Below are 18,534 nucleotides of genomic sequence, written 5' to 3'. Positions count from 1 at the left end.
TTAACTAATACAGATTTTGGTACCCTGAAGTAGGATGCTGGTGTAATAAATACCTAAGCATGTAGAAGTAGCTTTGGAAGAAGGCAGTGGGTAGAGGCTGGAGAACTTCTGAGAAGCATGACAGAGAAATCCTATACTGTTTTGAATAGGCTATTACCATTCAATAGGATGCTAACAGTGAGAGCTTAAAAGCATGTGATGTTATTGGAAGCTAGAGGAAGAAGGATCCTTGTTATGTAGTGACAGAAACTTTAGCAAAATTATCTGAGATATATGGAAAGCAGAATTTTAAGTGATGAACTTGAATATACAGTAAGTCTCCTACATATGAACCTTCAAGCTGTGAACTTTCAAAGATGCAAAAATGCATTTGCATGTCCAGTCATATAAGTTAGTTCATGTGTCTGGTGTCCACTGTCACATACATGCACCCTTTACAAGTGGTTGTACTTTTGTGTACTTTTACTATACAGTACTGTATGGAGTACAGTAGTATAGTATCTTTATTTCAAGCCCAGGATGAACAGAAGCAAGTGTAAAAGCAGCAGTGATGTAGCTGGTACAGTTAAGAAGCGCCAAGAAATAACGATGGAAACAAAAGTGAAAATAATTGAGAGAATGGAGCAAGGTGAAAAGATGGTAGACATCTCTCATTCTTATAACATGAATCACTCAACCACTGGCATGATTCTAAAGAACACGGACAAGATCATGGAACACGTGAAGTCTGCTGTGCCGACAATAATATCAAAGAAGCATGGAAAAGTGATGGAGGAGATGGAGAAACTCCTCAGTGTGTGTATACAAGATCAGCATCAGTGTCGAGTCCCACTCAGCTTAATGCTGATTCAAGAGAAAGCTAAAAGCCTGTATGAAGACTTGAAGAAGAAACACGGCGAAGAATCAGAGGGTGCATCTTTTAATGCCAGTCATGGCTGGTTTCATGGGTTCATGGCTAGAGCCAACATTCACAACATAAAAGTAACTGACGAGGCAGAGAGTTGCAGATATGGTAACTGCCCAGGAATTTCCTAAATCACTTTGAGAAATTACTGATGAAGGCACATATTTTCCTGAGCAGGTTTTTAATGTGGATGAGACAGGATGCCAGACCGAAGTTACATCAGTGAGGAGGAAAAGTTGATGCCAGGCTATAAAGCAGCAAAAACAGGCTAACTCTATGGTTTGGTGGCAATGCTTCTGGCGATATGAAGCTGAAGCCTCTCTTAGTTCATCATTCAGAGAAACCAAGAGCCCTTAAAAACATAGCTAAGGGCTCTCTTCCTGTTGTGTGGAAGGGTAACCCCAAAGCCTGGGTTACACAGGCTATTTTCCAGAACTGGTTTTTCAATTACTTTATCCCAGAGGTAGAGAAATATTTACTGGAGAAGCGTATCCCATTCAACATTCTCTTGCTGTTTGACAATGCTCTGGGCCACCTCCCATTCATGGACGACTTTCATCCCAACGTCAAAGTAGTGCATCTGCCACCAAATACTACGTCGCTCATCCAACCTATGGACCAGGAAGTTATAGCGACTTTCAAGAAATATTATTTATGTCACACTTTTCATCAGGCAGCAAAGGCAAGTGATGAATCAGGAACAACCTTGTGACAATTTTGGAAGGATTATAACATCTACAAGGCCATAAAAAACATTGACTTTGCTTGGTGTGAGGTTACAGCCATCACCATGAATGGGGTTTGAAAGAACCTGTGCCCGTAGTTTGTTCATGAAATTTGTGGATCTGAGAATGTGGATGAGGAGTCCAAAGAGGTCTTCAGTAACTTAGTGACCCTCAGTGAGAAGCTGGAGCTAGATCTGCAAGAGGACGACTTCACTGAATTCCTTGCTGTGCAACATGAGGAGCTTACTAATGAAGACCTGATGGAAGTGGAGGCCCAGAGAAAGGATGAAGGGAGACAAGAGGAAGGAGAAGTAACTGAAGAACTGAAGAGATTCACGATGCAGGAAATGACAAGGGGATTTTCTTTGAGGAGGCACTGTTAGCTTTTGAGGCACAGGACCAGAACGTAGAACAGTACATGAAGGTTGCAGCAGCAGTTCATAATGCAATCCAGTGTTCCCATGTCATCTATGACAAGAAAAAAAGAGCTACTATGCAGACATCACTGGATCATTTTTTCAAGGGGGTAGATAGAACTGAATCCAGCAAGGAATCAGAACCTGTGCCATCAACATCAGGCGTGAGTGAAATTGCAGCTTGCCCTCCATCTCCTATCGCTGACCATCCTTCAGTTCTACCATCTCCCATTTCCTCTTCCTCCTCCAGTCAGTAACTCTTCTTGCCTATTCACTTGATGCCAGCCCCTGTATGCCAGCTGTTGTACTGTACTACTGTACTTTTCAGGGTACTGTACTGTAAGATTAAAAATATTTTTTTGTTCATTTTTTATGTATTATTTGTGTGAAAAGTATTATAAACCTATGACAATACAGTACTATATAGCCGACTGCATTAGTTGGGTACCTAGGCTAACTTTGTTGGACTTACCAACAAACTGGACTTACGAATGCACTCTTGGAATGAAAATCGTTTGTATGTAAGGGACTTACTGTATAGTTAAAGAGATTTCCAAGAAAAGTACTGAATGCCTACTGGCTTCTTCTTACTGATTACTGTAAAATGCTAAAGGAGAGAGATGAATTGAAGAAACAACTGTTAAATAAAAAGGAAACAGGACCTCATAATTTTGAAAATTCTCAACATTCCCAGGTAGCCAGGATGCTAAAACTGAGAACTGGCTTTCAATCAATGTTTAAAAAGTGTGAACTAGAGAAAAAGACAAGGATTGACTCTACAACATTTTCCTAAAACTGCAAAAAGATCGAAAGGTCAGAGTATTCAGCCATGCAAAGTGTTCTTTGAAAATAGTAAAGACTCTTAATCTTATGCCTCACATACTTTCTCAATAAACCATAGAGGCTCTAGGAAGCTTAATGGGGTTGTCCCTCAGCCATCTCAGCAGGATCCCCTGGTAGTGAAGGGCTTATTTTGAAAAGATCTATATGTGTAGTTGATAGAGTGAACCCCTGTAAAATCCACTAAAGCCCTACAGTTTTCTGAGACATTTGTTTCTTCAACAACACTGCCGACTTGGACTAAAAGAAGAGGAAAGTTCAAAAGAAAGAAGGTTGTCAAAGTCTCAAAAGTCTACTGACAGGAAGCAGGCTGATAAAATAGGTGCTACATCTCATGAAAAAGGAAGAGTGACTTGGAGAACAAAATCAAGGACCCAGAGACAGCTGAGAGGCATGGACAATTCTTCCTAGGTATTGAAACCTAATCAAGGAAAGAGCCAACATTTGCCCAGCTATATTTCAAAACTGCTATAGACCATGGACTCCTTTGTGACTCTCATTTATGGATGAATGTTTATAGCTATTATCTCATGCCTGTCCCACCATGTATGTTGCATGTATGGGGGAGGGGGAGATAACCAGTCTCTTCAGTTTTACAGATCAATGTAATTTTACAGGAACTACACCTAAGTAACCTCATCCAAATATAGACTTAATTTAGATCCTGTACATTGAACAGACACTGTAATCAATTTATTATTGGGACTTGGGACATGCGATGGTGAATGTATTTTTCATTTGAGAGGAAAAAGAATCACTGGGAGCTTTAGTGTAGACTGTGGCAGAGACTCCAGAGTGGTCCTCCATAATTCCTGCCTGCTGGTCTTCACACCCTCTTATAACAAGCCCCCATCAAGCACTCGCATGTGGTTAGGTCCTCTAACTTCTAATGAATAAAATATAGCAAAGTTGGTGGAACAGCACTCCTGTGATTATGTTACATTATATAAGAACCCATATTTCTAGCTGACTGGCTCTGGAGATTCTTTACCTAACTGCCCTGGAAGAAGTAAGCAGCCATGTTGCAAAACCCACCTGGCCAAGATCTAAGGGAAGTTTTCTGCCAATAGCCAACAAGAAATTGGAGCCCTAAGTTCTATACATGTAAGGAAATGAATTCTACCAACACTTTAATTGAACCTGGAAGTGGACTTTTTCTTAATTTTCACAAAAGAATGAATTCTAGCAGATACCTTGATTGCAGCCAGGTGAGATTCTTAGCAAAATACCTAGATAAACCTTGTCACTCCTGACCCACAGATATAATAAAGTGTGTTGTTTCAAGCCACCCAGTTTGGGCAATTTGTTACACAGCAGTAGAAAACCAACACAGGACCAAGAAAGAGTATGATGAAAATCAAGTCCTACTTTTGACTAAACTTCGACTTCCTTAGTAAGGAAAGTTAGGATATTAACAACATATATCTCGTAAGATTTTGGTTTGAGGGATAAGGCATTTTAAGTGTGTAGCATAACTTATATAGCTTTTTAGTTTTATAAAATAGTAGTCCTAAGTTAATAATATTAGAATTGTTGTTAAGCACTACAAGTATATAACTGCTAAGTGCTGGATAGGTTCAAGATTGAATTTTCTGATACAGGATTATTTTAATTAAAAAAATAGACTTTCTGAAAAGATTGGAGGCCATCACTACATGACACCTATTTGCTCCCCCTGCTGTCCCAGCAGCTGTTCCCAGTTCTAGTTCCTTGATCGTTATGTACGATGTGGATGTTCTGCACTCGATGGAGCTAAAGGGAATTTTAAAGACTGATTTTTTGGTAAAACTTTTATTTGAGATTTTATGTTATCCATAATAGAATGTACTCATTGAATTTTCTTATTCTGTACAAGAATGTGAACAGATTCATATGCTGTCATTAGAAGTATTAATGGTGTTTCCCTCTGATTTTGTTTACCTTTAAAAAGTTTTATTTAAAAAAAAAAGATCACATACCTTAGGAGATGACACATAACTGAAAGTATGCAATGTTGTATCATGTGGCAGACACAATACAGTTCTAGAGAGTTGGCCCAGAAATCTCCAGGGAATTGATCATTATGGAATTTGGCCTCAGTATTGAATATATTACTGACATATGCTATGTGTTATTTCATGCTTGTAATTATACGTAATTTGCTACACACACACACACAAAATAGACTTTCTGTTCTATTTTTATCTGAGGCATAAACATCCTAAATGAAGGCCAGTCACCTGAAGCAAAATGCCAGCTTCCCTACTGTTTAAAAAAAATGGCATATAAAATAGAATAGTGAATGCTTACTTAGCAAAAGCCAAGATCTGACTTCAGCTCCTCTGATACAAAATCTAGAATAGAGTTGACCACAGAATGATAGTTGACAAAGGTCCTTGATTCTTCAGCTCCAGATTTTTTTAATACTCAAAAATTCATAAGCAAGATTAAAGTTTTCAGCATATTCTTTAAAGAAAATTATGGATAAATTATAGAGTGACAGAAAAAATGTTGAGAGGAGGTTACTGAATTAGAGACAGGAATTTGTATTACTATTGCCATTACTGTGTGTAATACAGGTGCTGTGTGAATGCTAATGACAATGGCAATGCTTGAATATTTATATTTAAAACAGAAGTTATTGCAGACATTGTGTGAAGGCATAAAAGTTGAAAGAAGCAATTTAAAAATATCTGTGTGTAGATAACTGCAGAATGGCTCACTCTTATGTGCCTTACTGTGCATAAGAGACTGGAATGCTAAGGACTGGGCTTTCCAAACTTCCAAAATATTCAGATCTTGCATAGAACATAGCTTCTGCCAAGCAGTGCATGTGGACCAGATTTTGCAGATAGATATGGATATTTTGGGTCATGCCTCTATAGCTGTTTTGTAAGAAGTGCAGAAGCAAAGCCATAACTGAGTGATCAGTTTTTTAGCCAGCTTTGTGGATGTCACAGTTGGGTCGATCAATCTGGTTGCAGGGGCTGTAAAAAACTAGTGTGGTCTTGGAGCCAGTACTCTTGGCGTGGCTTCCTGATTACTCAGCTTTGAAATCCTGGAATTCACCACTGTTCCCTTGAAAGACTGTTTGCTTTGCTGTTCTGAGAAAAAGAGAGTCTACTAGTGATGCTCTTCCAACAAATGTAAACCTCCTAGTTCTCTGAATTAAATAATTTTCTGCTTAAATTAGAATGGATTCTTGTTGTCAGAAACTAACAGAAAACATTCAGAAATTTAAAAATATATATCTAAGATTTCTATTTTTTCATTACTAAAATACTGTGTTAATATATGTAAATATATCTGAAAGCATAGAGATCATATAGTCTATTTAAGTAACATAAGTAAAAAAATTATGTCACCACAATATTTACCATTTTAATAGCTATCATCATACATAGAATATGAATACTTAATAATTAATGCAATCCTTCCATCATTGCTGGGCATTTGGCAATGGTTAATTTTTGGTGAAAAATAACCACACAAGATAACTGGTGACATAAATCAGGACTATAATTTCTGATTACTTAATAATTCATATTTATATTAATTTCTGAATATTTTGAATATTTAATTAATATTTTCACTGATATTCAAGAACAATTTACACTCCTAGAACATCTTTGATAGTATCAAAAAAATTTGTCTTCTATGGATGATGTAAAGTTACAGCCAAATATATTTTACTTTGCTTTGGCTAGTGTTCTTAAATAATTAGTAAGACTCATCAATTTAAATATAACAAATGGCCAACAATGTCACCTTTTGTGTTTTTCATATACTTGACGTTGAACAAATGATTGCTTTACTATTTAAACTTAAAAAATTTTGGAAGAAAACAATTCTTCTAAGTGGTAAATACATTATATTCATACCTTAAAACCATTAGTGCAAAGACTGACAAATTTGACTATACATTAAAAAATTACATAGAAGAATGTATTCTAGGCAAAAAATAACAAAACATGCCAAATGTTAGGTACACACTTTTGGGATATGGTGTATCCCATGGTACTGATCCTCCTGTTAGCAACTGCCAGGGCATTCTCTAGTTACACTGTGGTCTCAAGTCAATTTCTATATGTAAGCTCCATTTAGCTTTCCTTATTCTATGCTTAGTAACTGGGGTCATACGTATTGTGACCTTAGATATGATACTGACCATTGTTTAGGATACTCAAATCTAATGAACTTCATTTGTGTGAGCAGAGTGTTGGAACTTATCTTCTGGCTCTAGGGTTTTTTGCCCCACCAGCCTCTTAAAAGCAACACCACCCAATCTTGGCTCTGAGAGATAATAGAGATGCATATGTGAACATAAAAATTAAATCTATGCTATCCAAATGAGACAATGAAGGAAAAGCCCAATGTTCAGTTGTGTCTCATTTGTCCTTCATTTTTTTATCAGACAAACAAACACATTAGAATCAGAAAAATGATTTAAAGTGTCTCCTACTGCAAAGACCTTCGAGATGGCAGAGGAGTAGCACATGGAGATCACCTACCTCACCACAAATACATCAGAAATACATCTACATGTGGAAAAACTCCTACGGAACACCTACTGAATGCTGGCAGAAGACCTCAGACCTTACCAAAAGGGTCTTCATGCTCTGGCTGGGTGTCAGGGCTGTGCCTCTGATGTGCGAGAGCCGAGTTCAGGATACTGGTCCACCAGAGACCTCCTGGTTCCAAGTAATATCAAACAGCAAAAGCTCTCCCAGAGTTCTCCATCTCAATGCTAAGACCTAGCTCCACTCAAAGACCAGCAAGGTACAGTGCTGGACACCCTATGCCAAACAGCTAGCAAGACAGGAACACAACCCCACCCATTAGCAGAGAGGCTGCCTAAAATCAAAATAAGGTCACAGACACCTCAAATCACACCAACGGATGCGGTCCTGCCCACCAGAAAGACAAGATCCAGGCTCATCCATTAGAACACAGGCGACGGTCCCCTCCACCAGGAAGCCTACACAACCCACTGAAATAACCTTACCCACTGGGGGAAGACACCAAAAACAATGGGAACTACAAACCTGCGGCCTACAAAAGGAGACAGCAAACACAGTAAGTTAAGCAAAATGAGAAGACAGAGAAACACACAGAAGATGGAGCAAGGTAAAAGCCCAATAGACCAAACAAATGAGGAGGAAAGAGGCAGTCTACCTGAAAAAGAATTCAGAATAATGATAGTAAAGAGGATGTAAAACTTGGAAACAGAATGGAGAAAATATAAGAAACATTTAACAAGGACCTAGAAGAACTAAAGAGCAAACAAACAATGATGAACAACAAAATAAATGAAATTTAAAATTCTCTAGAAGGAATCAATAGCAGAATAACTGAGGCAGAAGAACAGATAAGTGATCTGGAAGATAAAAGAGTGGAAATAACTACTGCAGAGCAGAATAAAGAAAAAAGAATGAAAATAATTGAGGACAGTCTCAGAGACCTCTGGGACAACATTAAACAAACCAACTTTAGAATTATATGCATCCCAGAAGAAGAGAAAAAGAAAGAGACTGAGAAAATATCTGAAGAGATTATAGTTGCAAAATTCCACAATATGGGAAAGGAAATAGTCAATCAAGTTGAAGAAACACAAAGAGTCCCATAGAGGGTAAATCCAAGGCAAAAACACACCAAGACAAATATTAATCAAACTATCAAAAATTAAATACAAAGAAAAAATATTAAAAGAAGCAAGGGAAATACAACAAATAACATACAAGGCAATCCCCATAAGGTTAACAGCTGATCTTTCAGCAGAAACTCTGCAAGCCAGAAGGGAGTGGCAGGACATATTTAAAGTGATGAAAGGGAAAAAGCTACAACCAAGATTACTCTACCCAACAAGGATCTCATTCAGATTTGATGGAGAAATTAAAATCTTTACCGACAAGCAAAAGCCAAGAGAATTCAGCACCACCAAACCAGCTTTACCAAAAATGCAAAAGGAACTTCCCTAGGCAGGAAACACAATAGAAGGAAAAGACCTACAATAACAAACGCAAAACAATTAAGAAAATGGTAATAGGAACGTACGTATCAATTACTACCTAAAATGTAAAAGGATTAAATGCTCCAACCAAAAACACAGACTGGCTGAATGGATACAAAAACAAGACATATATATACTGTCTACAGGAGACCCACTTCAGACCTAGGGACACACACAGACTGAAAATGAGGAGATGAAAAAAGATATTCCATGCAAACAGAAATCAAAAGAAAGCTGGAGGGCTTCCCTGGTGCCGCAGTGGTTGAGAGTCCGCCTGCCGATGCAGGAGACACGGATTTGTGCCCCAGTCCAGGAAGATCCCACATGCCATGGAGTGGCTGGGCCCGTGATCCATGGCTGCAGAGTTTGCGCATCGGAAGCCTGTGCTCCACAGTGGGAGAGGCCACAACAGTGAGAGGCCCGCGTACCGCAAAAAAAAAAAAAAAGAAGAAAGAAATCTGGAGTAGCAATTCTCATATCAGACAAAACAGACTTTAAAATAAAGACTATTACAAGAGACAAAGAAGAACACTACATAATGAACAAGGGATCAATCCAAGAAGAAGTTATTACAATTGTAAATATTTATGCACCCAACATAGGAGCACCTCAATACATAAGGCAAATGTTAACAGCCATAAAAGGGGAAATCGACAGTAACACAATCATAGTAGGAGACTTTAACACCCCACTTTCACCATGGAAAGATCATCCAAAATAGAAATAAATAAGGAAACAAAAGCTCTAAATGATACATTAAACAAGATGGACTTATTTGATATTTATGGGACATTCCATTCAAAAACAATAGAATACATGTTCTTCTCAAGAGCTCATGGAACATTCTCCAATATAGATGATATCTTGGGTCAATAATCAAGCCTTGGTAAATTTAAGAAAATTGAAATCACATCAAGTATCTTTTCTGAACACAATGCTATTAGACTAGATATGAATTATAGGAAAAAATCTGTAAATAATAGAAACACCTAGAGGCTAAATAATACGCTACTAAATAACCAAGACATCACCAAAGAAATCAAAGAGGAAATCAAAAAATACCTAGAAACAAATGACAATGAAAACATGAAGACCTAAAACTTCTGGGATGCAGCAAAAGCAGTTCTAAGAGGGAAATTTATAGCAATCTTACCTCAAGACCAAGAAACATCACAAATAAACAACCTAACTTTACACCTAAAGCAATCAGAGAAAGAAAAACAAAAACACCCCAAAGCTAGCAGAAGGAAAGAAATCATGAAGATCAGATCAGAAATAAATGAAAAAGAAATGAAGAAAACAAGAGCAAAGATCAATAAAACTAAAAGCTGTTTCTTTGAGAAGATAAAAATATTGATAAACCATTAGCCAGGTTCTTCAAGAAAAAAGGGAGAAGACTCAATAAAATTAAAAATGAAAAAGGAGAAGTAACAATGGACGCTGCAGAAATACAAAGGATCATGACAGATTACTACAAGCAACTATATGTCAATAAAATGGACAACATGGAAGAAATGGACAAATTCATAGAAAAGCACAACCTTCCGAGATGGAATCAGGAAGAAAGAGAAAATGTAAACAGACAAATCACAATCACTGAAATTGAGACTGTGATTAAAAATCTTCCAAGAAACAAAAGTCCAGGGGCAGATGGCTTCAAGGGAAATTCTATCAAACATTTAGAGAAGAGCTAACACCTATCCTTCTCAAACTCTTCCAAAATATAGAAGAAGGAGGAACACTCCCACTCTCATTCTACGAGGCCTCAATCACACTGATACCAAAACCAGACAATGATGTCACAAAGAAAGAAAACTACAGGCCAATATCACTGATGAATGTAGATGCAAAAATCCTCAACCAGTTACTAGCAAACAGAATCAACAGCACATTAAAATGATCATACACCATGATCAAATGGAGTTTATTCCAGGAATGCAAAGATTCTTCAATATACACAAATCAATGAATGTGATACACCATATTAACAAACTGAAGGAGAAAAACCATATGAATATCTCAACAAATGCAGAAAAAGCTTGCAACAAAATTCAACGCCCATTTATGGTAAGCACCCTCCAGAAGGTAGGCACAAAGGGAACTTACCTCATCATAATAAAGGCCATATATGACAAACCCACAGCCAACATTATTCTCAGAGGTGAAAAACTGAAACCATTTCCTCTAAGATCAGGAACAAGACAAGCTTGTCCACTCTCACCACTATTATTCAACATAGGTTTGGAAGTTTTAGCCACAGCTATCAGAGAAGAAAAAGAAATAAAAGGAATCCACATCAGAAAAGAAGAAGTAAAGCTGTCACTGTTTGCAGATGACATGATACTATACATAGAGAATCCTAAAGATGCTACCAGAAAACTAATAGAGGTGATCAATGAGTTTGGTAAAGTAGCAGGATACAAAATTAATGCACAGAAATCTCTGGCATTCCTATACACTAATGATGAAAAATCTGAAAGAGAAATTAAGGAATCACTACCACTTACCATTGCAACAAAAAAAATATAATACCTAGGTATAAACCTACCTAAGGAGACAAAAGACCTGTATGCAGAAAACTTTAAGACACTGATGAAAGAAATTAAAGAGGATACAAACAGATGGAGAGATAAACCATGTTCTTAGATGGGAAGAATCAACACTGTGAAAATGACTCTACTACCCAAAGCAATCTACAGATTCAATGCAATCCCTATCAAACTACCACTGGCACTTTTCACATAACTAGAACAAAAACTTTCACAATTTGTATGGAAACACAAAAGACCGTGAATAGCCAAAGCAATCTTGAGAACGAAAAACGGAGCTGGTGGAATCAGGCTCCCTGACCTCAGACTATACTACAAAGCTACAGTAATCAAGACAGTATGCTACTGGCACAAAAACAGAAAGATCAATGGAAGAGGATAGAAAGCCCAGAGATAAACCCAGGCACATATGGTCACCTTACCTTTGATAAAGAAGGCAAGAATATACAATGGAGAAAATACAGGTTCTTCAATTAATGGTGCTGGGAAAACTGGACAGCTACATGGAAAAGAATGAAATTAGAACACTCCGTAACACCGTATACAAAACTAAACTCAAAATGGATTAAAGACCTAAATGTAAGGCCAGACACTATAAAACTCTTAGAAGAAAACATAGGCAGAACACTCTATGACATAAATCACAGCAAGATCCTTTTTGACCCACCTACTAGAGAAATGGAAATAAAAATAAACAAATGGGACCTAATGAAACTTCAAAGCTTTTGCACAGCAAAGGAAAACATAAACAAGATGAAAAGACAGCTCTCAGAATGCAGAAAATATTTGCAAATGAAGCAACTGACAAAGGGTTAATCTCCACAATTTACAAGCAGCTCATGCAGCTCAATATGAAAAAAACAAACAACCCAATCCAAAAATGAGGAGAAGAGCTAAATAGACATTTCTCCAAAGAAGATATACAGACTGCCAACAAACACATGAAAGGATGCTCAACATCACTAATAATTAGAGAAATACAAATCAAAAGTATAATGAGGTATCACCTCACATCAGTCAGAATGGCTATCATCAAAAAATCTACAAACAATAAATGCTGGAGAGGGTTTAGAAAAAAGGGAACCTTCTTGCACTGTTGGTGGGAATGCAAATTGATACAGCCACTATGGAGAACAGTATGGAGGTTTCTTAAAAAACTAACAATAGAACTACTATACAACCCAGCAATCCCACTACTGGGCATATACCCTGAGAAAACCATAATTCAAAATGAGTCATGTACCACAATGTTCATTGCAGCTCTATTTACAATAGCCAGGACATGGAAGCAACCTAAGTGTCCATCAACAGATGAATGGATAAAGAAGATGTGGCATATATATACAATGGAATATTACTCAGGCATAAAAAGAAATGAAATTGAGTTATTTGTAGTGAGGTGGATGGACATAGAGTCTATCATACAGAGTGAAGTAAGTTAGAAAGAGAAAAACAAATACCGTGTGCTAACACATATATATAGAATCTAGAAAAAAAAGAAAAAGAAAAATGGTTCTGAAGAACCAGGGGCAGGACAGGAATAAAGACTCAGATGTAGAGAATGGACTTGAGGACATGTGGATGGGGAATGGTAGGCTGGGACGAAGTGAGAGAATGGCATGGACATATACACACTACAAATGTAAAATAAATAGATAGTGGGAAGTAGCTGCATAGCATAGGGAGCATAGACACATAAGCTAGCATAGCATAGCCACAAAGCTTGGTGCTTTGTGACCACCTAGAAGGGTGGGATAGAAAGGATGTGAGGGAGATGCAAATGGGAGGAGATATGGGGATATATGTATATGTATAGCTGATTCACTTTGTTATAAAGTAGAAACTAACACACCATTGTAAAGCAATTATACTTCAATAAAGATGTTAAAAAAATTTTTTTTTAAATTGGCCATACCTTTCCTGATAAACAGGAAGGTGAAAAGAAAGACATTTCAATTTTTAACAAGAAAAAAATAAAATAAGAAAAATAAAGTGTCTCCTACTGATATAGGGATAGAATTGATGCCCACAAATATAAACATTTTTCCTACACAAATATGAAAAGTTTTTACTTAAATGAACAAATTTTAGTTAGATATACAATATGCAATTTTACTTACAAACACACCTTTTTAAGGTAAAATATTATAATACTAAAACAAAATAAATAACATTTATACAAATTTCTTTTGATTGGCAGAAATTAATGAATTAGTGTAGGAAACAGTATACAGAGAAATAACGTGAAATTCAAGTTATTAGAGATAATATACAGATACTGATATTAATTCAAATTATATTAAAATAAGTTATTTAAATTCCTAAAGACTTCGCTCCTATCAGATTACCATATAAGGATATTAGAAACCAAAATGAAGCTCATTATATTGCAAAATGTTCAAGTCCTCCTTCATTAGTTTTATTTATCACTTTGTATATGTGTCCATAAAAATTCATGACCAGGCATCATTTATTTTCACAATATTACTTGAGTAACAAAATTTTTTCTTCATTATACAGTCAAAGCCAAGAGTTTTTTGTTTTTTTGTTTTTTTTTGCGGTATGCGGGACTCTCACTGTTGTGGCCTCTCCCATTGCGGAGCACAGGCTCTGGACGCACAGGCTGAGCGGCCATGGCTCAAGGGCCCAGCCGCTCCGCGGCATGTGGGATCTTCCCAGACCGGGGCACGAACCCGTGTCCCCTGCATCGGCAGGTGGACTCTCAACCACTGTGCCACCAGGGAAGCCCAAAGCCAAGAGTTTTAACTTCATTTTAAAAAAGTAAATTTGGGGGGAATAAAATAAGTGGGAAGATTTGGATAATGGCTATATTATTCATGGTAATGTATTTCTAATTTATGAGCGCTTTGAATGTGTCATTTAAATTGCTATGCCACCAATTAAGCCAATTTAATTAATGTGATGACTCTACTTTGTCTGAATATTAACTCCTTAGGCTACTTTTTAAATAAAAAGATAAAATTTATTTTTTATTCATTTATTCACTTTAAAATAATTTGTTTTAGTTTTAAAAATAATTTTCTACCCTTTTTTCTTTAATGACTTTTAAACATAAATGATGCAAATGTACATTTGCATTACTGCAATCTTTAATAACATCAGCTTATGTTTGTATGTGTGTGTGTATGCATCTTTCTATTTCAGATATTTAAAGAATTCTTTTTAGAAAAAATATCGATCTCCCTCCTCCTTCAGATTAAGTTTTTGCATTTGAAAAATATTAAAATATAAAATTTATGTGAAAATATGTAAATTATGGTCATATTCCAGACATCTTAATCATATTTGCTAAATGTTTTTAATTCCTAATACTGAACAGCAATTAAAGAAATCTATCAAGTGTACCTGAATTTCACTTATAGACTAAATTTATTTTCTGATAAATTAACATCAAATAATAACAATTTACCAAAGGAAAAATTGATTATTAATCATTTTTAAAACTATGAAATAATAATCTGAAGTCAAGACTTAGTGTTCACTTTATTAATTTAAGTCTCTATGAATTTGTATAATACTGAATATCCCCATAACTTATTAACTGGCCAGAGGAGATAGTATCTTTGAACATAAAAGTTAATTTATCATTTTAAATGGTAGTAGATCAATTTTTATCCCCTAAAGTTTTGTTAATTAAAGATAGCATTAAAAGCTTAGGTTGCATATGAACACTAACTATATTCAAACAGAAATGCAGAACTGAAAGGAAAAACACCAGATACATTACACTGAACCACATGAAGTTGCTAACATTACCATTTTAACCTACAAGAATGGTGAGCACATATAATTTAACTTATTATAATCATCAAAATATGAAGTAGAATACTAAATTTCAAGTACTGGTAAGAGTTAGTTTACCAGAGGAACAGCAAAAGTTGTTCTTTTCCTTTTCTTCCAAAATAAAGGAGAAAGATGTTGAGTATCAAGAGTCTTTAATGTGTCTCATGTGTATGAGTAGACAAAGTGAATATCAGAGTGCATACTGAGAACTTTATTTGGCCTCTCTTTCAGACCTATTCTAACAGCATCTCCAGTCAGAAGTCATCTCCTATTTAGCCAACAGTTTCTTATCTTTTATAAGTCTACAGGCCAATAATGTCATAATATTTACAGTATTAAATAAAATGTAATGGCCAAAGATTTGTCTCTGACATTTAAAAAACCCTGTGATAAAGTTATATTTGCACTTCTGATTTTCTTAGATACTTGCCAAATGGTTTGCCTAAAGCTATGTCATCAGATAATAATAATGTGTTCCCATTAAAAAACCACATTGATGCTGTCCTTTTCAGTTTTATTCAGAATAATGTTGAGTTAAGCACATATGAGGCTTAGGTTTATTCTCTAATTACTTGTACAGTTTTTACCCTATTTTACATAATTATTTTAGCTTGATAATAACTGCCTTCTGAAAATCTGACGTGATGGAAATTACCATCTATTTAGAGCAGACGATGAGAATTAATTTAGTAATTATTCATTGGCTGACATATTCCACAGAGACAAAATCTTCCCACTTCTAATGTGGAAAGAGTATTATAACAAAGTTCCCTCAAATTCATATGTTTTAGTGTCGTTGCTCAAATGATAAGGTGAGGTCCTTGTCAATATCTAAGTAAGGGTATTGAAGGTAAGGAACTTTATACTTTATGGCAAACAAGATAGAAGAATGTCAAAATGTTTCTGGATTCATTAAAATAAAAAAATAACTTTAAAAAAGTTAATGTCTTTAAAGAAGACATTAACAAAATACATGAGTAATATACATAGCATGTTATGTGACTTAAATGCTGCAAAGGAGCATAAATTAGAGAGGGGAAGAAATTTGTAGGAAGGAAGCCACTCCAATTTTAAACATGGTGGTCAGTAAAGGCCTCACTGATGAGGTGACAGTGAAGGAAATATGAAGGAGGCAAGGGATGGGGGAAAATATTCGAAGAGGAAACTGCAAGTACAAATTTCCTGAGGTAAGAAAATAGCCTTGATGGAAAATACTACAAATTATGGGCATTAGTCTAACCTTCCTAATGGAATAGGTGATAAAGGAAAGAAAGGAATCAGGTATGACATCTGGGTTTTGGTCCTAAGTGGGCAGATAACTGAACTGTGTTATTTATTGGAAATGAGGAAAGGTGAAGTGCGTACAGTTTTCAGAGGGCAAACCATTCTCCTGCAAGTTAATTTTAAGGTGATTTTAGTCACTTCACTTGATCCTCATCCCTAATGGCAGTCTTTTCCAGTCCTAAAAATTAGTGTCTCTGTATGAATAAATATATAAATATGTATAGCATAGTATATATAATAATACACCTGTATATGATATATTTGGACTTGCTGATATGTTGTAATTTTGTGATTTTCATTCTCTGGAAAAATCAAAAATAAAACAGTAAAATTAACATAGTAAACTTAGCACTGCTATTATGGAGAAGAAGAAATATAATTGAAATTATAATAACTCACTCAATTTCCCTAATACTGAATTCTGAATATTAAATGATGATTTATTTGTGTAGAGTTATAGAATATATCATGATCACTTCTAAGTTCTTTAACAAGAATGTTATTTCAAAATGCACAAAGGAATTGAAACAATAACCAAAAACAAAGCAAAACATATATGTAACAAAGCCCAACAGCCTTAAATCAGGGGAAATCCTCGTATCTTTGAAACAAACTATGAAGTGAGTGATTATCATGACAGAAGTAAACTTAACTTATATTGTGTCCCTCCCCTGCCTAAAATAACATTCCACTGTCAATAAAATAAATTGCAACCTCCACAGCATGGCCTACAGGGTGCTTCAGGATTGGTTCCTAAGTATCTATCCAAAATTATTGATACATCTAGCTTTTTTCACATTGCGAATTTCCTATCCATTCTCCCCATCTTCATTTAAAATGGAACATAAATTTTTCTTATGGTATCAATGTGCCAAGCCTAAAAACTTTAGCTGGATTGTCCTGGATCATTTGCTATAGGTGGCCATGTGAGTAATCCTCACCAGTAAGACACAAGAAGAGCCTACTGTCTTGGGCATCTATTCAGATGGAAAGGCATATGCCTTTGCCCTTGGACTTTCCCCCTTTTCCTTCCTAGAATACAAACACAATGACTATGGTGATAAAAGTCAGTGAAGAAAATACCTGATTCATTGATTGACTTTCACAGATGTATACTGAGTAACCAAAATCCTTGCTAGGTGAGAAAATAAACTCCTTACTGGTCTGGACTACTCTAGACCATTTAATCCAATCTAACAAAATTTTGACAGGTACTCTAATGTTTTTAAAAATTTTTAACATCTTTTAGTATATTTGTTACACTACAATGTTATCTGTATTTTCTCTTCCTTCTACCATGAACATTTCCCCAAACAGTACCTCTACTCTTCTCACGGTTACTCCTCTTCTTTTAGTACACTGCTTAAATGTCCCTTCTTCAGAGAAGCATTATGCAAAAAGTACTTTTTTATATCCCTTTTAACCTTATGTATTCTTCATTTGCTTATTCACTATAGCATTTCTTCAAAACACTTAGTGAAACAAAATACTTTAAATTTTTCTGCTTACTTATTGCGTGTGTGTTTCTTCCATTAGAATGTGGCAGACAGAGAACATGTCTTATTATTTTTGCATCTTTATTGCCCAGTATAATTTGTATTACATAGTAGGTGCTTAATAAATGATTTTATAATAAATAAATGGATGGAAGTCATTTTGAAGCTAAAAAAGATTTTTGACCTAATAATAGAGTTCAATGTTTCCTAGCTTAATAAAAATTATTAGGTAGATATTCATGGTTCATGATGAGGAAAAGCTGGTAAAACCAGAATCATCCAGTCTCACTTTCCATTGTAATAGTGTTGAAAGCAGAACAAGAGAGGCAAAGAGCATGGCAACTATTCATATTGGTTAACATTCTGCTAGATACATGAATAAGTTTTCACTAATCATAATTCAGGGAGAACCATAAAGCAAACTCGTTGAACCATTTGGGAGAAATAGAAAGTAGGAACCACTTTTAGTATATAGCTTTAAAAACAAAAACAAAGCCATGCTAGCTTGAAGGAAAAACACAACCTTT

At 35.7% G+C, this 18,534-nt stretch overlaps 1 long non-coding RNA gene across 1 annotated transcript in view; it reads right to left on the bottom strand.

Annotated features, from left to right (window-relative positions):
• The window catches only part of LOC307185895, a 170,219-nt gene that overhangs the window by 48,855 nt on the left and 102,830 nt on the right, over nt 1-18,534 (bottom strand). The gene's annotated exons all lie outside the window — the stretch shown is intronic.

Source organism: Stenella coeruleoalba, assembly GCF_951394435.1.
Source record: "Stenella coeruleoalba genome assembly, chromosome: 4".
Classification (NCBI taxonomy): domain Eukaryota; kingdom Metazoa; phylum Chordata; class Mammalia; order Artiodactyla; family Delphinidae; genus Stenella; species Stenella coeruleoalba.
Note: the sequence above shows the minus strand (reverse complement) of the source record. Positions and strands in the feature narration are given on the sequence as shown.